Raw genomic sequence first — 27589 nt, 5'->3', positions numbered from 1 at the left:
TATTTTTTACCTGAACAATAACTTGACCAAGAAAAATGAAGTTGAGTTTTGTAGATTTGAGTATCAAAGGTTTTTAGGAATGAGTTGGGTAGGCACTTAACATAACCTAGATTCATTTGGAAAATGAATGTGATTATAGCTATCTGGTGTTAACAATTTTGGACTAGGGAAAAAGAGATGCATTATGGCAAATCTTCTATAGTGAAAGAAGATGATCTTATTTTGGATTATCTGAGATATTTAATATATATGTATTTATTAACATATACTAAGAATATTTTAAAAACACAGCAACTGAGTGACAGGCACTAAGGAGGGCACTTGATGGGATGAACACTGAGTGTTATACTATATGTTGGCAAATTGAATTTAAATAAAAAATAAAATAAAAACACAACAAAACTGTCCATGGACCTTAAAACAGGTACTAATACATTAGTATGAGTTTGCAATAGAACTATAATTTTATTTTGTTTGTATTATGCTGTCTTATGACCATATATATGTGTTCATAAACATATTTAGTGTGTACATATATGTGTGTGAACCTGCACACACATGCATACACACAGGGGAGGAACCTGTATTTAATCTCACTTGTGAATATAACACTGTTGTTATAGCCTAAGATATATTTTCATGTATCATGTAGTCAATACGCTTAGTAACATTATAGGTAATTTTTTTTCATTTGCTTGAAATCCTTGAGAATTTAAGATTTCATGTTAAGGTTTTTCCCCAAGACTTTCTTATGACAAGTTTCAAAAATATAGGAAAGTTAAAATAAATTTATAGTGAGTACCCATATATCCATTACCTAGATCCAACCACTAGCATTTTACTATATGTGATTTATCATGTAACTACTCTATCCTTTAATGTTTAGTTTTTTAAAAATTTATTTCAATATAAATTGTAAATCTCAGTACTTCTTACTTTAGCACAATAGATTTCATGATAGATTACCTTTGAACAAAAGCATGCTTCAAAAGGTAAATAATGATAACAATTTATATTATTGTATTTTATGGTTTTTCATAATTTACAGGTCTTACCTTAAAACAACTTTATAAAACTCATGATTTTATTTTTTCATTTTAAAATAAAGAAAAATGAAGATAATGTAGCATTTGTCTTAGTTTAGAAAACTAACATGTAATAAAGTCTATAGATCACAAAGGTGGCTCTTGTCTCTCAATCCAATTCACTGTCAAATATATTATCAGGTTGAGGTATTTATACTAAAGATATATGTAAGTAATTTTGTTAACATAGACAATGTCATGATTTATCCTTCAACCATGAACGTAATTTGAAAAACTCAAAAGGAAGAGGAAATCTATAGTGTTTACCTATATTTTTCATTGTTTCTTCCAGATGTCTCAAGATTCTTTTTTTTTTTTTTCTTTTTTCAAGAACTTTTGTTAGTCATTCTTTTAGGACCAGTCTGCTATTGACAAATTCTCTTCATTTTCCTTCATCTAAGAATTCCTTGATTTCTCCTCATCCTGAAGGATGCTTTTGTTGGATATAAAATTCTAGATTGATGGTTTTCTTTTTTCAGCACTTGAAAAATGTAATGCTGTTTTTTTTTTTTTTCAGCACTTGAAAATGTAATGCTGTTTTTTTTTTTTCAGCACTTGAAACTGTAATGCTATTTCCTGTCTTGTTTGGTTTCTGATGAGAAATCATTTTATTTAAAGATTTATTTATTTATCTTAAGGAGAGAGAGAGAGAAAGAGAGAGAGAAGAGGGGTAGAGGTAGCGGGAGAGAAAAACCCAAGGAGACCCTGCTCTGAGTGCAGAGTCTGAGGCAGGACTCGATATTACAAACCTGAGAGTGGACCTGAACTAAAACCAACAGTTGGACACCGAACTGACTGCACCACTCAGGAATCCAAGTTTTTTTTCATTTTTAAACAGAAACATAGAAAGAAAAAAGTAAAAATATCTTTTAAATAATCTCTATGAACTTTATCAAAACTGTAAAACTTCTGGGCAAAATGGTTAGGAAAAAAAAACAGAAAAAGATATAAATAAAAATCAGAAATCACTACACTTGATGTCTCATCCTTTCAAAGGAAGTAATCATTATTAACTGATTGTTTTAGTTTGTGTATATTTCAAGGAAAAAATCCATAAACCAGAATATATAGATATAGAATCAAATATAAATACCACTTTCTGGTATTTTAAAAAAGAAAGGATCATATTATACCCAGAGATACATGCCTATATCTTTTTTATTCAATGCTTTAGGAACCAAGACATAAGTATACTAATCTCTTTAGTAGCTATATGGATTCTATTATAGGACTACACCTTTAATTTGTCCAATCCTCTATATAGTTGAGGGTTTTGTTTTGTTTTTTTGTCATAAGTAATCTTAGATATTCAGAAAACTTAGTTTTATTGTTATATCTATTAAATAGCTTAGTATTAGAGGGTTTTATTTGTCAAAGAGCATGTGTAATTTTAATTTTGATAGACATTTCTTTAAAAGTTGTTGCAGTTTAAACTTCCAATGATAAATGAAAGTGCCTTCCCACAACCCCACCAACTTAATATTATAAATCCTAAACTATGTATTTTTAAATGCTTATGTATATATCTATTGGCTGAAAATAATTTATTAGTGCTAATTTAATTTGCACTTAATTATGAGTGAGATTGTATCCTTTTTTTTTTTTTTTTTTTTACTATATGTTCACTTGCAGCTCTTCAACTATAAACTACTTATTTAACCACTTTAAAATTGAGCTCTTCATCTTTTTATATTTATTTCTAGGAATTCTTTTTCACTAGAAAATATAAACTTTTATTTTGATTTTTTAATGATATTTTTGCTAAACAGAATTTTTTTTTCCTAATCAATTTTAGAACCTTAGACTTCATGGCTTCTGTGATTTTCTTAAAATGTCTATTAATATTTTGACTGAAGTCATCTTGAATCTTTAGACAAATTTGGAGAGCCTTGACAGATGATAAACATTTCTCTCAAATAATTTTCTCAATAATAGGTTGTAGTTTCTAGTATAGAGACCTTGCACATCTTCCTAGACCTTGCCATCTTCCCTTAGATTTATTAGGAGGAACAAGATTTTTATGATATTATAAATGTTATCATTTTAAAAAATATTTTATTTATTTATTTATGAGAGACACAGAGAGAAGCAGAGACACAGGCAGAGGGAGAAGCAGGCTCCTCACAGGGAGCCCAATGTGGGACTCAATCCTGGATCCTGGGATCATGCCCTGAGTGGAAGGCAGATGCTCAACCACTGAGCCACCCGGGAGCCCCTAAAGTAGTAGTCTTTTATACCATAGTTTCAAATTATATTTTGGGTGTTACAAACTTGAGGAATATAAATTGTACTACATTTTGAGGTTAGATTTTAAAAATACCATGGAACACAATATCTTCTGTTAGCAAGGATGCAGACATTTCAAGCTCATAGATTGTTTGTACAAATATAATACAATTACTTTGGAAGTCTGTCTGGCACTTTCTGATAAAGTTTGACACATCTACTCTTATCATTCAACAATTTCCCTTCCAAAAATATACCCAAGTGGAATAAATATGTTAATGAATACACATACACACACACAAAGTGTACAAAAGATGCTTCTAGAAATTTAATTCATAATACCCCAAATAGGAAACAACTCAAGTGTCCCTCAATAGGAGAATGGATAAATAAATTCTGACATATTCATACGATGGAATATCACACACCCGTAAAGAACATACTACTGATATACACAATGACACATATTAAGATGAAAAATGCTATGCTAATTTAAGTGTCTGAAACAAGGTCTGAAAACAGAATGCACACTACATATTGTGTGATTTCATTCATATAAAGTTTCGAATCCGGGACAATTAATCGATGGTGATAGAAATCCAGAGTGCTTAGCTAGAGATTAACTTGAAAGAGGCATGAAATTATATACAAGCAATATATATCTTGAGTTGGTTGGTGGTAATAAGCAGTGGTGTCCAGGCTTTCTGGGAAGCTGGAGTTGGGTGAAGTCCTGCTTTGCGGCAGAGGAGGATGTCTATGTTGTAAATATCGTCACCATGGTCTATTTCAAATTACCAGTGCTTTTTTACTGATGCAAAACCAGGAAAAGGTGTGCACAGCAGCTCTTTTGAGCCAGCATGAGTGGGCCTTACTACACAGCTCATTGCAAGGGTGCATGCATTTGTCAAAGCTCATCAAGTTGCACACTGAAGACATCTTAAAACACTATAAATAATTCATAAAAAGAAGAAGAACATGGAAAATTTCTCTAATCCCTTCTAGTAATGGGAAAGGTAACATTGAAAGGGTTACTTACTACCAATGACATACTTTTTTTCACCAACACATGTATGAATAATGTAAGTTTGCTACATTATGTTAAATGGGGTTATACAGATGAATAAACATGGGTCCTTACCCCCCAATGCAATTAGAGAAATAAAAAGTGCATTCAGATAATTTAAAAAAAATACACCAGCCCTTGCAACATGTAAGAAATGTAAATTCAAAGTAATACAGACATACATCCAGACATGCCAAGTACATGGTGTTATGGCAAGTGTCTAGTAAAAGAAGAGATGCCTTCACAGTATTTTCCCCTTACTTTCTTGCTTTAATTGAAAACTTATTCCCAAGTTTACCTGGGTGAAAGTGGCTTGACATCTCCGATGATTATACCCGACCAATATGGTGCCTCCATTCACCCATGATTTTTATGTATTATTCTGTACCACTTCTTTAAGTAGTAGTTTATGACCTGCCTTAAGGTCATAAACTATATTCACTGAAGACTTCTTATAGGGGTGACCCTCTACACCCCAAATCGTATCATCATAGAAAGTGATTTCAGTAAATGAGAATGGAAGTCCAACACAAGAGTAACCTGTAACTTGCACTTCTAAGGTAGTTTAGCCACACTCTTTTAAGGGTCTTCTGCAGCACTATTAGCTAAAACTCCTGTAACTTTGAACTCTAGTGGCCAGCTTCTTGAACTTAAACTTATTTTTTTCCAATTTTTTCTTCACCTCATTTCTTATACTTATTAAAAGTATCTTAGATTTCAAGATTTTCAGCCCTTGCCCTTGCCCCTTATACTTTCTCTGGGGTTCATCAATCTATTTTAGGCTTTCTTTCCTGCCTCCTTTCTGTCTGGCTTCCAAGGTTGATTATTAAATTCTCTCATTATCTGGCCCTGGAATATACTAAAGTTTTCACAAATATTAGTTGAATAAATAAATGAAGAACCTGAATGCCCATTGCCAGAGATAAGTACCCAGGAACTCCACTAATCAAATGATTTTAGGAAGGAGCATGACAAATTTAATAAATTGTGAGTTAAAGTTACAGTCTATTTAACACATTGTGCTAAGGTGGGTAAATAAATCATTACAGGGAAATTACAACATACCTCTGTATATATTATTCATCTAAATCACGACAGTTCGTTCAGCCTTATGTAATAATCTTTAAAACTGGCCATCCTTTCCATGTTCTAAATATTTGCAAGTTATGGTTAAAAATCTCTTTAAAATTCTCAAACTGAACTTCATTGTATTGTTTGATACCATATGCCATTTATCTTTAAGTTGTCCAGGCCTCATCAGCCTCCACAAATCTTCTGTTAATCATTCAGGAAAAGTAGTTATTTAAATGTTAGTGAACAACAATGCAACTTACTGAAGAGGCACATAGCCAACAATTTTGTATTTCCTTTCTTGTTTTTTCTTAAACATCTAGTGCTGTAACATTGTATATGAGTAATTTTAATTCGAACATATCAATTGCCCATCCTAAAGTGAGACATAGGTTTATTTTATTTATTTATTTATTTATTTATTTATTTATTTATTTATTTATTTATTTTTTGAGACATAGGTTTAAAATGCATTTGTGAGGTTACTCTCAGTAATTTGGACATTATTATTGGACCTACCTCCCATTCTGTACGTGTTTCTGTATCATTTACTTTTTATTTTTTTTTTAATTTTTGAAACTAAGTTCCTGTATTGTTTAAAAAAAACAGGGATAACTCCTGAAACCCACACTTAGGTGATTAGACATCTAGAGATATATGAAATATATTTGTTAAGGAAAATTAAGATTTTTTAATCCAAGAAATATTAAGAAAGGTAAGTTTATCATTTGTAATGTTTTCCACTTTATCAGACCATCAAGTACAATAATTTCACTGTATAAAAAATATTTTTTGGTAATAAAGTATATTGGGGTACAACAACAGGAAATAAAACTTTTCTACTTCAATAGCTAGTGAAGCTTTACTTTGTGTGCAGGAATTGGTTCTTTTTCACTCTGGAAAAGAACATGTGGCAGAAGCTGAAGGATTTGGTATGAAATAATAAAGAAAAATCCATGTTATGCTCCTATAGGGGGTGTCCAAGAGAATTCATTATAGACATTTTTAAACATTTGTCTATTTTTTTGGTGTGTGTAAAATAGGACTTCTTCAGTGACTGATAAAATACTTAGAGACCATTTTTGGTGTATGTTACCTAATCATTTCAAGTTCTTTGTATTAATTTTTTGAGTAAGGAGAAAGTATAATTAAATAAGATACTAAATCAACCCCTTAAGAACATTCATGATTATTTGTTTTTCTAAGCAAGAATTTAAGTAGATTTATTTTTATATTAGAAATGAGAGCACTCAGTGCTATTTTAGGATTGGTCAAGGAATTTAACCCTGTTCAAAATGTGGTTTAAGAAAGAAACACAGTGGCAGTCAGTTAAGCGTCGGACTCTTGGTTTTCTGCTTAGGTCATGATCTCAGGGTCCTCAGACCAAACCCACATTGGGCTCCACACTCAATGGGGAATCTGCTTAAGGATCTTCCTCTCTCTTTCCCTCTGCCCCTCCCCTGCTTTCTTTCATTCTCTCTCAAATAAATAAATAAATAAATAAATCTTAAAAGAAACATCACATATACTTTTCATATTGAGTCAGCATTTACTCTACTGAGTTTTGGAGCAATCAGAATCTATTTCACATGTCATGTGCTCTATACTTGAAAACATATACCAAAATATGTTGATATGCATCTGATAGAATTGTATTAAATCAAAGAATTGGATTCTCTGGTCTATCTTGACAACTGATCTTTTTGGCACCAGAAGTTAATTCTGCTTCTAACAGACCTATCTAGTGAGTTGTGCTCATACCCAATAATGCTAGGGTATAATGACATGAATATATTCATCAAACTGTTAAAATGGTGCATTTGGTTAATGGTCAAGGAATTTATTTGTGAACATTAATTATGTGTGTCTCTATAAAAATGTCTTTATTTTGTTTGTGGCATGTGGTTTAGATAATTATAGAAAGAAATCATTTCTATCACCAAATGGACTTTCAAATATAACAATTTTCAATTTAAAACATGACTACAAAGTTTACCATATATATTTGAGGAAAGTTTGTTTTGCCATCCTCAAATTATCAGAGTCCACTTTTATTTACTCTAAAAAAATTCAATCTGTAACTCATGGGTTAAGTGCCAAAAAGATTTCTGTTTTCTTTTGCTTTGTTTTAAATTTTAGTTTATGTGAATTGCTTAGGTCTGCAACATTCAGAAGGAAATCTCTGTAATTCAGATTTTGTTAAAAGAGTTCCAGTATTTCCTGCATCTGTTCGGTGGAAATGGAACCCAATGCAGTTCTTACAACTATTTCAATAAAAAAACAGAGGGACAGAATCTAAGTTTAAAACAATGGGGGAAAATTGTTGGTTATTTTTAAAGTTAAAAAAATATGTTTTAAGACTAGTTCCTGAAAAGGTTAAACTATGATTTCTTATCCTATCTGAATTCCTTTAGTCCTTTAGTCCTTGAATTGAAAGTAACTTCAAGGAAGTAGGGTTTAATTTATTATTACATGTGCATTCACATGTAAATCTTAGTTTCTAGCAGTTTCAACTTCTGGGTATAATTAGTTTTTGTATTAGTCTATAAACCATAGCTGATTAAGGAAAATTTTTACTTTATTATATTGTTATGTTATAGCTCCACTGTCATTCCTAATAGCAATATTTAAAATGTCATTTGGAATTGGGAATTAATTGGGTCACCTGGGTGGCTCAGAGAGTTAGGCTTCTGCCTTCAGCTCAGGTCATAATCCCAGAAACCCGGGATCCAGCTCCATGGTGGTTGGGCTCCCTGCTCAGTAGGGAGTCTGCTTCGCCCTCTCTCTCTGCCCCTCCCTGACTTGTGCTCTTTCTCTCTCTCAAATAAATGAGTAAATAAAATCTTAAAAAAAATTTTTTAAAGGAATTAATCTGCATAGGTTCTTATATATTTTTAAAATCCTTTAAAAACCATAACAGTAATAGAAAGTATTTGCAGATAAGATTTTAACCACGTACAACTTTCTCCAGGAACACAGGAATGTTATTACATGGATTACCTTACCCCTGCAGGTATATTAACTTTTCATTATATCATCAGTTCCACAGCTGGATTTACCCCAATGAGGACCTCAATTCCAAAGTTGGAAAAATTGAGAAGAATTATCCACAACATTAAGTCCTACTTTAAAACCTATAAAATGTATTTATGACTTCCTATATTCTCTTCTATACCCCCATCTTTCCTGATGCAGCTCTAACCACTGTGATTATCCTTCTTCCTTCTTCCCTTTGGCTTTCTGTTCCTGACTTTTGCTTTACTAACCCCACTTCCTGACTTAAATCATCACCATGAAGGCATTATAAAATAATTTTTATGTAAGCCTCATTTAACCAACAAGCTCATATCTTAAAGCATATTGAGTGTTGAGTATGTCCCCCTTTCAATTACTTGGCCAAACTACAGTCTCTAGATGATCTTAAGGAAACTACAATAGCACAATCCACCCCTTGCCAATATTGTTTCTCTGGCCACATCTTTAGACTTAAACCTGAATTGTTCACCCAGACTTCCTTTTAAAATACTAATTACAGGGGCTCTTGGGTTGTTCAGTTGGTTGAGCATCCAACTCTTGGTTGTGGCTCAGGTCATGATCTCAGGCTCCTGGGATTGAGCCCCTGTGTAGGGGCTCCATGCTCAACATGGAGCCTGCTTGAAATTCTCTCTCCCTCTCCTTTTGCCTCTCCCCCCACTTATGTGCTTTTCTCTCTCTCTGAAGTAAATAAAATCTTTAAAATAAATGAAATACTAATTCCAACTATTAAGGATGGCCTCCTGTAATATCTTAGTCAAAACACCAACTGGAATATGTTGATTCTTAGTTACCCATCCAAATGCAAAAACTAAGATTTTAGTCCCCAAGAGTTAAAGAATTATTGGCATCATTGACTTAAATATTCTTCAATTTTATACTTACTGATTCCTCTAACTCAAACATCTCTTTATTGGCTTACGCCCTTTGAATTTTGGGCTAAACATAACCTTACTGTTATGCAGAATATAATATGGCCTGCCACAATTGAGTGTGAACACATGTAATTGTGGTAACAAGTCACTAGACAGGTCTCTAGCAGCTAAATACATTTCTGGTGCTAAAGCAGTTAAATCAGTGATTGAACACATAGGTTTAGTCCAATCTTTTGATTGCATCCTTTTCTGCCGTGTATTTTTGTTTTGTCATAGTTTGTTGGTTTCTTAGCTTTTGAATTCTGGCAACTGCAAAATCTAGTCCTTTTCTGCTTCTCACACAATATCTGAAAGCACTCATTGTCATATCCCTTCTCTCCTGCTTCCTGCTTATCTCTTGAGAGGTCTGATTGTTTCCCTTGGCTTTTAGCTTCATTGGCATATTCATACTTGCATGGATATTTCTCCTCTGTCTCCATGTCCTTGTCCAGGACATGCTTAATGTACTGCTTCTTAGTATTGATCCTTTTTCTTTTTCAAAATCTTGTGTTCCCTTAATAATCACTAAAATTCGTCACCTACTTCTTTTTTTTTTTTTTTTTTTTTGTCACCTACCTCTTCTTTCTCTTTCTCTCTTTCTCAAGTCTTGGCCTTCAGGGTTAGAAAGTGGAGCTATCTCTGGTGATATCACAGTGTTTGGGGGGCACCTGTTATTTACACCTGCCCAGCAGTCATTCACTATTCTTTCCAAAAGTTCCCACTTTTCTGTAAAAAAAAAAAAAAAAAAAAGACCTTCTCCAATTCTTAGTTCTTGCAGTTTGGGAAAAGTTGGTCACACGTCCAGATCTTGGAGGACTTATGGCTCAAGAGAAGTCCCTTGGGGCTAATAATGTTTAAAGGAAGGACTTTTGTGGTAGGTAGTTTAGGAAAATAAGTAAATTTCTTTTCTGTAGGGTTTGCTGTAAGGTTAAATATAAGCTTGAAGATTCCTTGCAATTGCCTCTTGGAAGGGAATTCTTCCCTTATATCTTCATATGGTGAGAAGGGAGATCTGGACTGGATCCATAGACTTGTAAATCATTATCAGGTGTGCTCTGGTGTAAGCCAAGGGGGTGAGCTCATTGAGAGACTATTTGTAGAGTGAGAAAACTTGCTAAATAGAACTTGGGGGGAAAGCCTTATATCTCATGGTTAGGTGGAAGAAGAAAAACCCATATGAGAAAAGATAATGGCAAAATAAGTAGGAGGAAAATTGGGAGCCACAGCTGAAATAAGCAGAAGAGTATCTTGAGAAATAAGATATGATCAGCAGAGTTAGGAGCTGCTGAGAGGCCAAGTAAATTGGAACTGAAAACTGAGTGGTCCTTGGTGATCCTGGCAAAAAGATTTTGAAATAAATCAAGGAGAGGATGGGGCAACATGAGGAAATGGAGACAGCTAGTACACCTACTTTTTGAGAAGCTTTTGACTCTAAAGAGAGAAAAAAGGTAAGGAAAGGCTATAGACCAACAAAGGATCAAAGAGAGGTATTTTTGAGGATAAAAGAGATTAGCATATGTTCATAAGCCACGGAAAAGGGGAGGGGGAGAGGGGGGGAAGAGAGAAAGGTGAGGAATAGAGGGAAGAAAAGAAGAAAAATTGTAGAGATCATTAACTTGGAAAAGTAGATACAAAGGATATAGTTGAGCCACCACCGAGATAAGCAATATTAAGAGGGAAAGCAGGATTTCAGAGAAAAGGTAAACTATTTAGTATATGTAGATTGGAAGTGTCTTTAAGTGATCACAAAATAAATTTTACAAGTCGTAATTCTCAATCTGGGAGGTGGGTGGCGACAGGTGACACAGGGTAGAGAGGATAGAAAATCTTCCTTTCAGCTGGTTCTGACAACTATTCAAGACAACATCTTCAGAGATTTCATTCCACAAAGTAACCTTTCATCCCCCTATTTTTTCTTCTCACTTTGTTCATGCATTCCTCTCCTCACCTTGGAGAGCATCTTTATGATTGTTATTGTGTATTTGTTGAGTAAGCACTTCTATCTGTTTCATCAAGGTCTGTTTCTGGAAGTTTATCTTGTTCTTTTGTTTGGAACATATTCTTCTGTTTCTTCATTTTCCTTCACTCACTGACTGCGCTGTTTTCTCTGCATTAAAGAAAACAGACACTTCTCTCAGTCGTGATAGATTGCTCTCATGGAGCACGTGAATCTCATCAATTAGCCCAGCCTTCGCTCCTGATTACTCTCCAAACTTTGTGATTGTTCGGGTCATGGCCTTTGTTTTTAGTGGCTCCCAAGAGTTGAGGGTGTGCTAAGACCCGACACTGTCCTAAAGGAGAGAGTCACAGTTAGCACCTACATGGAGACTGATTAAAAGTCAGATCCCAGAAGCAACTGGGCAAGTATTGAGTTAAACCACTTCCACAGGGTATCTGAGCAATAGGCATTTTGCCTATTCTGCCGTGAACCCAGGTTTACAGCCACAGGCAATGGCTTTATTTATCTGTTTGGTGGTGTTCTTATTCTTCAATTTTTTTGGGTGTGTTCATTAAAGCCTTGCATTACTGTACTTTAATTGAAACACTAGTCACCTCCTCCAGTCTTTACTGACTGGCTCTGGGAGAGAAAGATCTTTACTCATCAGCCTGGTTAGGGATTCTCAGGGTTTCAGAACTTTTCTATGGCTGTTTCTAAGGCCTCCTCCACTCCTCTAATTCTTCTTTAGCATGAGGGGTGAGGAAGGAGTTAAGATTGTGTCTAATCTCTCAATCCCATAAAATCTGGTTGATTGCTGAGAGCTTCCCAGTTATTTTCCCTAAAGCAGCATCCCAACTTTGTTAAAGTTGTGCTCCTTCTGTCAATCTAGAAGATCAAACAGCTGCTAAGATTTGCAATTGCTCCTGAGATCCATATCTCTTTGCAGAAGCTCACATGTGCCATTTTCAGGGCTGGAGATACGTGTTGGCTGATGGGCGATTCTGTAGTTGTCCTATGGATTTTGTAGGTGCACCTGTTGGTGCAGTTCACGAGCCAAGTACCAGGATCCATGACTGGCTGCTGAGACCCATGTGCATTGGAGTGCAGCGCTGAGTCCCTTCCCCTTCACCCTGCATACTAGCTGCTGATAGTTGCCCCCTCATAATTCAGCAGTGCCAATCACCTCAATATTCTGAATGGGATGCAATAGAAGTGGGCCTCCTAGACGGTGTCCTGCAAAGTGGGGGCAGCCAGGTGCTCACTTCACTCTCACTTTTCCTCAAGGGAGAATCACAGGCCAAGGGGGTCTAGCTCAGCACCCATCTGCACCACCTGGAGGAACATAAAAGTGAAGTTGCTTTCCTTGCCCTCTTCAGTGCATCCACCAGGTGCTGGGATCTCTCAGCTAGACTCTAGGGCTCCCACGAAGGTGTTCTCGTATGTGCAGAGCTTTCATGTTGGTGTTTTTGCGGAGGAATGAGAACCAGAACTTCCTATTCTACTATCTTGCTGTTGTCATTCCTCCCTCATATTTTTAATCCTTCTTTATTTTTCAGGCTACCACTGCTTTTGGCAAGCTTTAGGTGACATTTGGGATCTGTGATTGAATGCTCATAGCAACCTACGATTTCTATTATTTTATGTATTATAATATATAATGTATATTTATATTATTATTTTATATATTATTTTATATTTATATATAATTTGTATATTAATTCGTGTAAATGTAATTGTATAATTATATATGTAATAATATATATATACATGAGAACACCTTCGTGGGAGCCCTAGAGTCTAGCTGAGAGATCCCAGCACCTGGTGGATGCTTTCCTGCATACTGGATGAGGTTTTAAGGTCTTTATCTTATATGCTTATATTCTCAGGATATATTGCAATAACTGACACTTTTCATTTATTCCATTCACTTATGTTTGAATAATGAAATAATGTTGCAAGTTGGTTAAATATAAAATTTTTAAACAGGATTTTGGCATCTTCATCTCTCCTTTATATTTTATCTTGCTTTCCTCTTTCCAGATTTGTAGGATCTTCATGATGGTCTGTAAGGATTTTATAGTCAACATCTAAGTATCTGCTCAGCATCCCTCTTTTTTGGATGCTTCTCATTTTGCTTCTTTTCATTGTTCTTGTGTAGTTCGTGTTGGAACTGCCATGTTTGTACACAGGATCGATGACTAGAAATAGTTAATTGTCTCTAGAGTGATCCAAGATATAATATGACACCATCAGTTTTCTTTCCTGGAACCATTTGAACCAAAACTGAGGAACAGAAGGAAATGTTTTTTTTCTGTGTTGTTTTTACTTGGTGGCATTTTGTTAGGAAAGGTGAAACTTCAGTTGTGAAGAAAAATTTGGTATATAGTAAAAGACTACACACACACACACACACACACACAGACACACACACCCACTTGCCAAAAAGACAGAGAATTTGACATGTACAGAAAGACAGAGACAAGATTTTGAGAATGGTCTAGGGTTATGTTCAGGGTCTTGGCATTACTTGTTTGTAACACTCAGTTTTTACTCTTACTCTTAACGCAGTCATGACTTTTCTTGCCAAATTATTGCAGGTGCTTTTCCATCACTTGAAACAGAAAGATTTTGAATAAGAATCTCTATTCAGAGAATTTAGGTAAGGAATATGAAAAGATAAATCTATTGTATCCTTTAGATTTTATGAGATTATTTTGTGGTAGCAAAATAATCTAAACTTCAGTTAGCTTATAATGACAGGGATTTCTTTCACTCTTGTGTTATATGTGAACTGAACATCATGGAGGGTCTTATTCGTTATTTGAAACAAACTAAAGGAATAATCCTTATTTAGGGTATACCATTCTCATTGCAGATAAAAGGAGCAATTGCAGAACTATGAAATAACTTTTAACCTTGTGCCATGTATGACACGCAACACTTCCCTCATATTCTATTTGCCCAATGAAGTCACATGGCCAAATCTTTGTCAACACGATACAGAGTATTTTCCTCCCACAGGAAGCCCTGTAAGTCATATAACAATAGATATATGACCTTTAGAACAAAGTTGGTGAACAGTTGATAACAATGGTATAATATATCAAACCTAGTTTTCCTAAAGTATTCTATGCTCTAAAGCTATATTTTCTCCTTCTCAAACCAGTTCAATCTCTTTACAATTTCACTTCTTCTCTTACCTGGTTTCAGATACGTATTAGATGAAAAAAAATGGCACTAAACTAAAGCTTCCCTAAACTTATTTCCACTGTTAATACAGGGGTTGGTTAAAAAAAAAGAAAATAATTTCGAATTGTTTAAATAATAGGAGAAGAAATACGTGAAATAGGCAGTATGAAAAAAATACATTTGGGCTACATCTGCTTATTTTATCCCCCTTATAACTAGTCTCTGTCTTTCCTGTATGAGAGAAGATATAAGAGCAGGAAAGCATGGTCTGGTACTTACACATCTCTTCCTCTGGAGCTAGACCACCTTGGCTGAAATTCAGGCTTTCTTTCCTAGCTATGTGATATTGGATAGGTTATTCTTTGTCTTTGTATCCGAATCTTAACTGAATAATAGTTTCTTTTATAGGATTACAATGATTAAGCCACTATAGAAAAGGCAAAGAATTTTGAACAGTATCAAGCATGGGTATAAATCTTTGTTCTATATTATTATAGAGATGTAGACCAGCTTAAAATCACATTCCTAGTGCTTCGCATGAAAACTGTCTACAGTTGAAAATATTTATATATTGAATGGAGGAGAGACTGTAAAAATAAGTGATTATTTCATTGATATATGTTTATGCCTGTGACTGTGCATATGTGCATGCATGTAGGTATATACCTATGCACATATAGTTGTTTCATTTTTATATGAGAACACATTAAAGCAAATAGATTTAAAATGTAGAGGTAGTGGAAGTCTTACATTTTTAGAGCTACATGATCATTAATTTTGCAAGATGTCAGAGTTTGAAAAGAAATTATCAGTGAAAAGCTATGGAGTTGTTTCTGTGTGACGGGGAGCCAGAGGAAAGAGGGATGGCATTTACACTTTTGCCCTCTCCCTTAGGCTTTATGTCAGCTGCTTAAAAGGTGGCACCAAAACATGTGATTGATTTCATAAGAGCTTTAAAAATGAAAGAGAAAAGTGATTCCTGCATATTAAAACAAAGGTACCACAAATTCAAAACACTTTAAGAGACCGAGGAACAGGAATAGTCACATTTTATTATAAATACCAGTATTTTCTTTACTATCCTGAGGTGGACAACCAAGATGCCCAGAGGGCATTAGACCACTGCTTTGTGTGTTGAAATAATAGTATTTTCTAGTGTTTGGAAACCTCTGCAGTGATAGTCAGCTGGGAACTTCTGCCAAATAGAATCATAAGATGCAGAAGCTGGAAGGAAACTCAGGTTGTCTGACTTCAGGTTCAGTGTTCTTTCTCTGTTCTGATTGCTCCATCTGGCCTGTTTTGTGGAGCCTGTTAAGAAAAGGAAATAAAACATCGACCAAATGTGTCATGTCATGTTCAGTAATTTGAGTATATGTAAATTATTCATTTGAATGCAGAGAATCTTTTTCTTTTTTTTACATTTAAGATAGAGTAATTACAAAATGGAAATTTAGTGCATTCCCAAAACAATGTTACTGATCAAACTAGTGAATAGAGGTTTATTTAATAGACATTCAGCTGACAGTTTATGATAGATGATTATAAAAAAAATGACTTTTTTTGCTTTTTAAAAGATTTTAGTTTGATTTACATACAACAAAATGTCCAGATTTAAAGTGTTCAGTAAGCAAGCTCAAGCAAACACCCATACAGTCATCACGAGCTTGATGTAGACTCTCTTTTATCCCAGCTTGTTTTCCCATGACTTTTCCAGATAGTTTCTTCCCCCTACTCCAAAGTCAGCTGCTATTCTCACATGTGACTTTTGGTTGTTTTTGAACTTCATGGAATTTAAACCATGAAGTATGAACTCTTTTGGTCTTAGATTTCTTTATTCAACATCATGTTTTTGAGATTTTCCAAGTTTTCATATGTGTCGGTGGTTCATTCCTTTTCATTGCTGAGTTGGATTCTATTATACTGCATCAATGTATTATCTTTCTCTTTATTTTCCCATTGCTGTATATTTGATTGTTTTGTTATTAGTTATTATGACTGAACTTTCTGTGTTTATAGTTATTTTTAGTAACTATAAACAGTATTTTTGTGGATGTATATTTTCTATTCATTTAGGAGTGGAATTGATGGCTCAAAGGGGAAGTATGTTTTTAACTTTACAATAAACTATATTTTTTTCCCTGTAAGCTTTAAAATAAACTACTTTTTTTCCCCTATAAAGTGGGACAACCATGTATGCAAATTCTGGTGGCTCAATATCTTCCCTTTATCAATATTACCAATCTTTGTTATTGTAACCATTATAATAGATGTGAAATAATATCCCATTATATTTTTAATTAGTGTTTCTCTGGTCACTAATGATGTTGAAATCTTTGCAAATGCTGATGTTCAGATCTTTTCACCTCTTTTTATATATCTAAAATCAATCTCAAATTAATTTTTATATACAAGATAGAAGTCAAGGCATTTGCTGGTTGTTGGTTTTGTTTTAAATGAATGAATATCCAGTTGTTCCAGCATCATATGTTGAAAAGTCTATCCTTTCCTCATTGAATTATGTTGGCGTATATGCCAAAAAATGTAATTGGTCATGTGTATGTGAGACCATTTTTGAAAATGTTCTTCATTTTATTGATCTATTTGCCTATTTTAAGGCAAATACTACATAATTTTAATTACAATGGTTTTATGGTGAGTTTTAAAAATCGAGATTATAGTTTCTCTAAATTTGTTATATTCTTCAAGATTGTTTTGACTATTTTAGGTTCTTTGTTTTTTCCATAATTTTTAGAATAATAAACTTGTCAATTTCTACAAAAAAACCCTGCTGAGATTTTTTGAAGGAAATTATATTGAATTTATACTCAAAGTTGTATGGAACTGACATCTTAATGGCTAGTCTTCCGATCTAATCAATGAGGATGGTGGTCTTCATTTACTTAGGTCTTCTTTAACATTTCTCTATAGTGTTGAGGATTTTTAGTATAGGATCCTGGACATAGAGGCTAAGTGTATTTCTGAATATATCATGTTTTTTTAATTAGTATTTATTTTTTAAGCAGGCTCCATTATGGAGCCCATCAGGGGGTTTGAACTAATGAGCCTGAGATCAAGACCTGAGCTGAAATCAAGAGTTGAACACTTAACTGACTGAAGTGCCCAGGTGCCCCATCATGTGCTTAAATGTAACTGTACATGGTATTGTTTCTTAATTTTATTCCCAACTTTTTGTTCCTGGTATATAGAAATTAAATTGATTTCATATATTGACTTTCTATTCTTAAACCTAGCTGAAATCACATTTTATTTATACCAGGTTCTATATGATTTATTACATATGAATAGTAGTGTAATCACCATTGCAATCAAGTACCTTTTGCTACTATCTTTATTTTGATAGCTGTCTCTGTCCCTTAACTACTTCTAATCCCCAGCAACCATTAATATACTTTCTATGTCTATAATTTAATTTGATAAATGCTATATAAATTAAATCATATGTTACCTTTTGACATATTTTTGATACAGCATAATACCTTTGAGATCTTTCCAAGTTGTTGTTTATTTAAATAGTCCTGGGGCATCTGGGTGGCACAGTTGGTAAGTGTCAAACTCTTAGTTTCAGCTCAAGATGTGATCTCAGGGTCATGAGATCAAGCCTGGTGTTAGTTCCATGTGTAGCATGCAGTCTGCTTGAGAGTCTCTCTCCCTCTCCCTCTGCCCCTTCTATGTGTTCCCTCTCTTTCTCAAATAAATAATAAATTTCAAATAAACAAATAGTTCATTAGCTTTTTATTGTTTAGTAGTATTCTGTGATATAGATATCATGTTTTGTTTAACCATTTAACTATTGGGAACATCTTAGATGTTTCCAATTTTTTCTATTGCAAATAAAGTTGCTGTGAACATTCATACACAAGTTTTTGTTTGTATAAAATTTTTCATTTATTTGGGGAAAATGCCTAGCAGTATGATTCTTTTTTTAAAAGATTCTATTTATTTATTCATGAGAGACCAGAGAGAGAGAGAGAGAAAGGCAGAGACACAGGCAGGAGAAGCAGGCTCCATGTGGGGAGCCCAATGTGGGACTCTATCCTGGGTCTCCAGGATCACGCCCTGGGCTGAAGGCAGTGCTAAACCACTGAGCCACCGGCCTGCCCCTCTTTTTTTTTTTTTTTTTTTTTTAAGATTTATTTATTTATCTTGGTGGGAGAAGGGCAAAGGGAGAGGTAGAGAGGGCCCCAAGCAGACTCTGCCGAGCATGGAACCTGAGGTGGGGCCAATCCCATGACCATGAGATCACAATATGAACCAAGATGAAGAGTTGGTCACCCAAACAATGGTTCCTCCCAGGTGCCCCCAGCTGTATGATTCTTGAGTCATATGATAACTGTTTAGTTTTTCAAAGAAACTGTGAAACCATTTTTCAGAAGGACTACCATTCTACATTCCTACTAGAAAAGTATGAGAGATTGCTTTATTGCATATTTGCTAGGGTTTTATATAATCAGTTTTTTGCTATTTTAGTTGCCTAAAATATTTTAAGATATTTCATCATGGTCTCAATTTGCATTTCCCTAGTGGCTAATGATGTTTAAGATATTTTCATGCCCCCACCTCCACCAGCCAACCATGTATCTTCTTCAATGAAATGTTTCCTTATGTCCTTTACCTATTTCCTAATTGGACTGTTCACTCTTCACAGTTGAATTTTGAGAGTCCTTTATAAATTCTGGATACAAATCCTTTGTTATATGTGTTTTTTCAAGTATTTGCTCATGCCCATTACCAATATTTTCATCTTCTTAACAGGATCTTTTGCAGTGTTTTTATAAACACTCTATTGGGGCATGCCTGTGTGGTTCAGTGGTTGAGCATCTAACTTCAGCTTAGATCATGATCCTGGGGTCGGGGATTGGGTCCCACATTGGGTTCCCCACAGGGAGCCTGCTTCCTCCTCTGCCTGTGTCTCTGCCTCTCTTTCTCTGTGTATCTCATGAATAAATAAATAAAAATCTTTACAAATATGGAAATTTGGATGCCCAGTGTAGAAAACAGGAAAAAAGAAATGTCAGGATTAGGAGAGCTCTATTTGTGTTTGCTACTGAGGTGTCTCTGAAATGAACAGGGCTCTTTGGGGCACAATTGTCAGTCTAGGTAAATAGAACTCATCTAGGGAAATAGTATACTGGAGTGCAAGTTAGCAGGCATGCACTCTAGAATCATCTTTGCCACAAAATTTCTGGGTAACTTCAGTTAAGTTTCTTCACTTCTCTAGGTCTCATTATTCACTCTGTTGAATAAAGCATTTTAGTTGACCAGACATTCATACCTAGGATACATGATAACACATGAAATTGTATGGAATATTTTGTACCTAAAAACATCAGGCAACTTGGAACTAGAAAATTCCATTCCATTCTAGTTCTAAAAATGTGTGACTATGCATCATTGTATTATAATAAAGCCATTGAATATTGTAGTTTGTATTTTCTAAAATTTCATGATTTTTAACTTGCTTTTATTCACATTCTTATTTGAGTCTGGCAGTATTCTTAACATAGTAGGATAATTCTTTTTGTGTCCATTCTATAGGCAAGAAAAGAGTGAGTATAAATGGCTTGTCCATGGTGAAGATACATTTATAGAGATGCTAACAAAGGAACACAAGCCTACTTCATGCTGCTACCCCCATGTACTCCATATAAGAAAAGTTTGAGAGTCATTCTGAGGTTAATTTTATGCTGAAGCAATCTGCAGTGGTTCAGTTTATTTAGTGTCATATAAGGTCAACTTGTTTTTGTTTTTTTTTTTAAGAATTTATTTACTTATTCATGAGAGGCACAGAAAAAGAGGCAGAGACACAGGCAGAGGGAGAAGCAGGCTCCAGCGGGGAACCCGATGTGGGACTTGATCCCAGGACCCTGGTATCACGACTGGAGTCAAAAGCAGATGCTCAACCACTGAGCCACCTAGGCATCCCAAATAAGGTCAACTTAAATTCTAAGTCTATTATTCCACCTGGGAATGTAGAAGATATTCTATTAAATTAATCTCCAAGTTAAAATTAAACCCACTCTAACACCTAGAATGCACATAAAACCAGATGCATGGGGAGTAGGAGGAGATCTAAAAGTTGTATTAACAACTGTTGAGTTACCATAAAGAATATAAGTTTTTTAAAGTTTATTTTGCATTGGAAATAATGTTGTTTTACTATTTTTATGACACAATTGCAAATGTTATACTTTCTAAATTTTTTGCCATGTGGCTTCTAAAACCTCAAAGAGCATTACCTTTTAGTATAATGATCTTTTAAAGTATTAAGTATTAATAACAATCTTGAAAGTAAACTGAAAGCCCAAGGGAGATGGTAGGAAAACTATATTTCTGTTTTTTGATCTCACCATTTCTGAAAAGAGTTAAATCTACTCTCCAAAGTTCTCAGACAGAAAAGCTATACAGGCTGAAAATACTAACATTTTGTACCAGGTAGCTAGAAGTTGTTTATGGAAAGAATTTTGCTGACAAGAATATTCTTTCTCTCTCCTTAAAGTTTTTTTTTTTTTAATTTTTATTTATTTACTTATGATAGTCACAGAGAGAGAGAGGCAGAGACACAGGCAGAGGGAGAAGCAGGCTCCATGCATCGTGAGCCTGATATGGGATTCGATGCCGGGTCTCCAGGATCGCGCCCTGGGCCAAAGGCAGGCGCCAAACCGCTGCGCCACCCAGGGATCCCTCTCCTTAAAGTTTTAACTTAAAACTATATCCTGCTGGGTGGACTTTAATAGGAATTCAAAAATACAAATTCAGATTTGTAAAAGACACTATGCAAAAGAGGTACTCTGTGAAGTAACTCAAAGGAGTAACTGAATATACCAAATGGCTTTAAAGGGCTCTTCCTTTCCTTCTCCAGAAAACATCTACATTCTGTTAATTAGAAGTTAACAAAAAGTTAAATAACTGTCCTCACAATGACAGCCTGAAGAAAATCAATGGGATAAAAAGGACAACTATTTTGATATTGCACATACAATTCCTGAAATAAAATACATCTCCTAATATTACATATATATCTCTGATAAAACAATTATATTACTCATGCTTTAAAATAGAGTCCACTTTTGTTTTCTTTTTTCTCACTTTTGTTTGTTTTCATATTTTTTTCTGGAGTATTGTGAACCAAGGTAACTACCTTTTAGAGATAAATTTCAAGATAATCAAATCTGAAAATATATTATTATCCTATAAAGAGAAACTTTTATAGTTCACAGAATCAGGTTCTTTGGGCTTCACTGCTGATAAAGAAAATATAGAAAGAGTTGCCCTTAAGCTAAAAAAGAAAAAAAAATTCCATGCTTCAACTGACATCTGGTAAGTAGGAAACTCATCTGCCCTTTGAGCAATGGCATCTGAACTTCAGAGAGTAGAGGTTACAGTGAGTCCAGATCTTTTAAAATTCTCTAGATCTTATTCAGTATTCAGAAATCTATCACAGTGGAACTATTGTTGTTGAGGTTGCTCAAAAGCTTCCCTAAATATGGATACCAATATTTGTGGGAAAAATTAGTTGTCTTCTATTTCAGAAGAAATAGGAAGACAATTTCTTCATATTGATATAAAGGAAAACTACCCAAAGCTTTTATTTATTTTTGTTGTGGTAAGAGCACATAACATAGAATTTATAATCTTAACCATTTTTAAGTGTATAGCTGAGTATCATTAAATATATTCACATTATTCTGAAATGAAACTCTAGAATTTTTCATCTTACAAATTTGAAGGATTGTATCCATTAAACAACACCTCCCCTTTTAGCTTTTCCTGAGCCCCAGTACCTTTCATTGTACTTTCTGTTTACATAGATTTGATTACTTTAGATACCTGATACAAGTGAAATCATACAGTATTTGTCTTTTTGCAACTGGCTTATTTCACTTAGCATAATGTCTTCAAAGTTCATCCATATTGTGGCATGTAACAGGATTCCCTTTCTTTTTAAGGCTGAATAATGTATATGTGTGTGTATAACATGTTTATGTAATGTTATATATATTATATATAATGACATTTTGTTTATTTATTCATCTGTCAATAGACATTTAGGCTGTTTTTTACCTCTTGGCTACGATGAATAGTGGTGCTCCAAGGTTTTATTTGCTTTTCTAATTTAATCTGATTGTTTGGCTTGCACCAAAGCAAATAAGGAAAACATATTTAGTTAATTGGGTAGGAGTTTTGATTTGCTGTAGAACTAACCAAAATAGTAAGTATGTATAAATGAATTTTAATAAATGAGTCAGTTTCAATTTCTTCATAAGCAAAATCAAAGAGGGCAACATACTCCAGAAGAGAGTACGGAAATTGGAAGTGGGAAGAGATATTGAGAATCAGTTGGGATGGGTGATGAGAAGTGGGATTGATTCACCTGCCTCAATAACCTGGTAACCCACGCAGGCATAAGAAATGGGGTCCATGAAAGTTAGGGGTTCGGAAAACCAGCCTTTATCTAAAATGGAGGCCTTTGAGTTGCTATACTGTTAATGAAATGGTGGACAAACATAAGTCTACATACCTGTATAGGAAGATAATAGGGAAGGCCTTGCTTTGATTAGACAAAGACAAGCATCCTCTGGTAATTTCTAACTTTTTACTTCTCACATACGTTTGGTGTTTAAATTTATATTTGAATTTATCTTACTAAGCTGAGAAAATAACAAAGTAGTTTCAGCCACACCAAATATTGGCAAACACTGCTAATAGGAATATAAAATTGTACAATTGCTTCAGAAAATAGTCTGACCATTTTGTAGAAAGCTAAGCAAACACTTGTCATATGGTCCAGGCATTCCACTCCTCGGTATTTATCCAAACAATGAAACATATGTTCACATAAAGGCTTGTACATCAATATTCAGAGCAGATTTATGGATAGTAGCCTTAGCTGAGAACAATCCAAATATCCATCAACAAATGCTGTGGTACGTCTATGCAATGAGATACTGCTCAAATAAGAAGCAATAAACTATTGTTGCACACAATAACTTGGATGAATATCAAATTATGAAATTTTTGATATCAGAGTATCAAAATCGTTATGCTGAATGAAAGAAGCTGTGCAAAAATATAGTGCATGCTCTATGATTCCATGTATATAAAATTATAGAAAATGCAAACTAATATAGTGATAGGAAGGAGATCAGTGATTGCCTGGAAAAAGGATAGAAGTAGGGATGGAATACAAAGTGGCACAATGTAATTGGGTTGGTAAAAATGTTTGTATCATGGTAAAGGGTTCCCAGATAGATATATGTGTTAAACTGGATGCAATTGTATGCGTTGGACATTTAAAATAAGTTACATTCATTTAAAAAATTGCTAATGGAAGAATCACTACAAAATTGGCTAAATACTTGTTGCCTAAAACTTGAAAGGTCATTTTAAGTGTCATAGGGAAAAACAATGAATAGACAGATTGCTTTGAAAAAGGACAATAAAGGATATATTGAGAGGTATTACTCTTGCAAAATATTGACATTATTGCTAACCCATGATAGAGCACTTACTAAAAGTATTAGCTTGAAAAATAATGTAACAGTTCTGAAACAGGCATATATGGAAAAGATGTGCATATATGGGAAAGATGTGTCTCAGAAGTAGACGTAAGTATCAATGGAAAAGGAAGAGCTATTTAATAAATATACACAAAAATAAGGTTCAGACAGAACAGCGAACAAAATACAAATCTTCACAACTTTTACAAACAAATATTAAGACATATAATAATGGCCCCGAGTGAGGAAATTTTCTTAAACAGATATTAAAGGCATACATCAGAAAACAAATACAAGTACTTTAGGTTTTAAATATCTTGTTTAACAAAGGGTACTTTAAATACATTGGGAGGAGATAGCGAAGATATACGTCCATATATATGTGTATATCCCACGCATATGTATCATAAATGTATCTCCCACAATATCCTACATATACCACCTATATATGTCATATTATGATACATATTAACTATATGTTTACCCCACAAAGATGAAGAACTTTTACAATAAGATATGAAGAACATTTACAAATGAATAAGAACATCTACAAATGCATAAGAAAAAGAGAAAAAAAACTGAATGAAAAGCAAATAAAGATATCATCGGTTTATAAAAGAAGCAGTCTAAATAGTCAACAGACATGTAAAAAGCTATTTAGTTTTATTAATAATCATAAAAATGCAAGTTAAAACAAAGATTATATACATCAAACTGACTGAAATATTTAAGTACATGACAAACTGAATGTTGGCAAAGAATTTTCATATCTCTTGGTAAGAGAATAAATTGGTACAACCATTTTAGAGAGCAACATGATATCCAGTAAATTTTAAGATTTGTATACCTTAAAACCCAGAAATTTCATTTCTTGGTTTATATACTATATTCAACTCTTAAACATATATATATATATATGTATATATCTTAAACATATATATATGTATATATATGTATATGCCTTAAACATATGCCTAACCATATATATATTTTCTTTTCAGTTTTGTTTATAATGGCAAGATCAGAAATACCTTAAATATGTAGCTACAGAATAAGCTAATGAAATGTAGCATTGCCATTGTCATTGAAAAAAAAAACAAACTGTAAGCTTTAGCTTTAAAGCTTTATATCTAGAGAAGGGACACTGGGGAAATGCCTCCAAGAGGAATACATAGAGGTTTTCAACTGTAAATATATTGTTTGACATCTTAAGAATAAATTTACAATATCTCAACCCAACATGGCATAAGGTCAGATTGATCTACAACAAGGGAATGGGTTAGAAAGTATCTGATTGTATGACAGAGGGACTTAACCATATTCAATTTTCCCGTCACTTTCTCCTGTATCCATGTGTTGTTGCTTGACATGGTAAAAAGAAGGTAAGCCGTGCAGGAAGGTTGGGCAGTTACGGTCCAAGGATATGCTGGCTTTCTTTTGCACATACTGATCAACTACTGGAACAATCCATGCAGACCTAGGTTACTCTGGGTGATGACTTTTGCATGTTAAGGATCCCATTAAATGTTGGTTTTTCTAATTCATCGCCTAATCATTTGGATGAAAAAATTAAAGAGCATTTAACCAAAACTCACAAAACAATCCTTAAGCTAATTTTTTGATCTTATGAGAATTTCTTTAGCTCTCTGTGCTTACCTTTAAAATATTTTTTTTTTCAAAATGCAGAGTTTGGACTAGTTCACTAATAACCATCTTTCCAGTTCTAAATGTTTCAAATTTCCATTTTAAAATTAATTCATACTGTTAGCCCCAAGGGAATCATTATAATTCTATCTACTATGTTGACATAGTCTCATTGTGACAAAACTTTAGAATGCCTAGCTTGAGGTCTCAGATTCTATTTGCTGACATTAATTCTCTAAAGACATAGTGGTATTCAGTTTATCAACTGAAGGCATGATTAAAGAACTTTTATGAGAATACAATTTAAAATATACAAATGTATTCTCTCAAGCTAAAGATTTGTGTACTAAAGATTTAAACAGAAAAATCAGCTGCTTTGTGAAATGTTGAAGGAATTTATATACTTCTAGGATATGCATTAAATTTTGGTCGTAGCATGTGTCTTCCTTCTCCAAACTTTGTTTAATTGACACACCATAATTAAGTATCTTTTAAATAAACATCTCTTTATATTTCCCTAGCTGGCAAGAAATTAAGCAAAAACAATTATTTAACTTTTTAAACTGAAATAACTTTTAGAAAAACTTAAAGATGTTTCTTTGAGTTATAGATTACTCAAAAATACAAATAGTTCAGGAACACTTTGGGTACTAAGAGTTGACTGTTTGTTATGTTGGAATAAATAGGAATGCTCACATTTTATAATATTTCTTTAACGAGGTACATAGTACATTAGCTTGTAACAAGATGATTGCAATGATAGTGTTCTAATACCGTAACTGTCTGCTACAGATTAGAACTAATACCTTCCAAATGGTTAGTAACTGTTAAACACTTCAATCATCACCACCACCCCACAAAAGTAATTCTGGAATTTACATGAAAATATACTTTCAAAAAATTTAAAATGATTCTGCATGTTTCAACCTCATTAACTGTGTAATTAACCATATAAAAGTGTATCTAAATGAACCCTTCCCACAATTTCCTTAATGTGTCATCCAGTGTGAATGAAATGCTTTCTGGAGGGAATCTGTTCACAAGCAACTCTTTCTGGGCGCTAACTAGGATTTTAAATGAAGTAATTAATAATATATGAATTTGAACTATGTATTGAGTTTTACAAAGTATATACAAAGTTACTCTTGTACTGGGGCTCCTGGGTGGCTCAGTCAGTTAAGTGTCTGCCTTCTGCTCCCATCATGATCTCGGGGTCCTGGGATCAAGCCCCGAGTTGGGCTTCCTGCTCATCGGGGAGCCTGCTGCTTCAGCCCTTCCCTCTGCCCCTCCTGGCTTGTCCCTCCCCATCCCCCTGCTTGTGTTTTCTCTTGCTCTCAAATAAATAAATAAATAAATAAATAAATAAATAAATAAATAAAATATTTTAAAAAATTAATACTTTTGTATTGATCTCTTATCTAATAGTTGATCAGGGAAGTCTTGTGTTACTGTAGTCAGACTAGCAGAATTTCTGTATATGGCACAAATGGACAATATTTTAATTTTCACTGACATCAGAAAATTAGTCACACCATATGATTAAATGAAATATAAACCAGAATTTATTGAAAAAATAATTATTTAAAATGTTTAGTTGTATCAATATTTCATCATATAACATAAATATGCAAATTATAGAAGGCAGTTACGTAGCTCTTTCTGAAAAAAAAAAAAAATCATGACTCTTCCAGGTACATTTGTTACTACTTTACCTGTCAGTCTTGACTTTCCAACTGAATTTAAAGCTTCATATATCTTCTGAGAAAATAGAAGAAACTAATTAAATATATGATGTTTGCAGTAGTTTCAAACCAGATGAATACATTATTTTGGGGAAAAATTTACCTTTCACAAATTCGTATAAATGCACCGAAGGGTCTTTTGATGATGACCAAACATAGACCTTC

The 27589-nt window shown here is 33.9% G+C and overlaps 1 long non-coding RNA gene across 1 annotated transcript; it reads right to left on the bottom strand.

The window, feature by feature from the left end:
* Positions 1–15552: 15552 nt before the first annotated feature.
* LOC112658483 (uncharacterized) lies at positions 15553–25845 on the bottom strand. The gene is made up of 2 exons (XR_003135734.3): positions 25695–25845; positions 15553–15828 (listed from the first exon to the last, which is right to left on the bottom strand). It is a non-coding gene; the product is annotated as an uncharacterized LOC112658483 (long non-coding RNA).
* Between the last annotated feature and the right edge of the window lie 1744 nt (positions 25846–27589).

This window comes from Canis lupus, chromosome 12 (genome assembly GCF_003254725.2).
Source record: "Canis lupus dingo isolate Sandy chromosome 12, ASM325472v2, whole genome shotgun sequence".
In the NCBI taxonomy this organism is placed as follows: Eukaryota; Metazoa; Chordata; class Mammalia; order Carnivora; family Canidae; genus Canis; species Canis lupus.
Note: the sequence above shows the minus strand (reverse complement) of the source record. Positions and strands in the feature narration are given on the sequence as shown.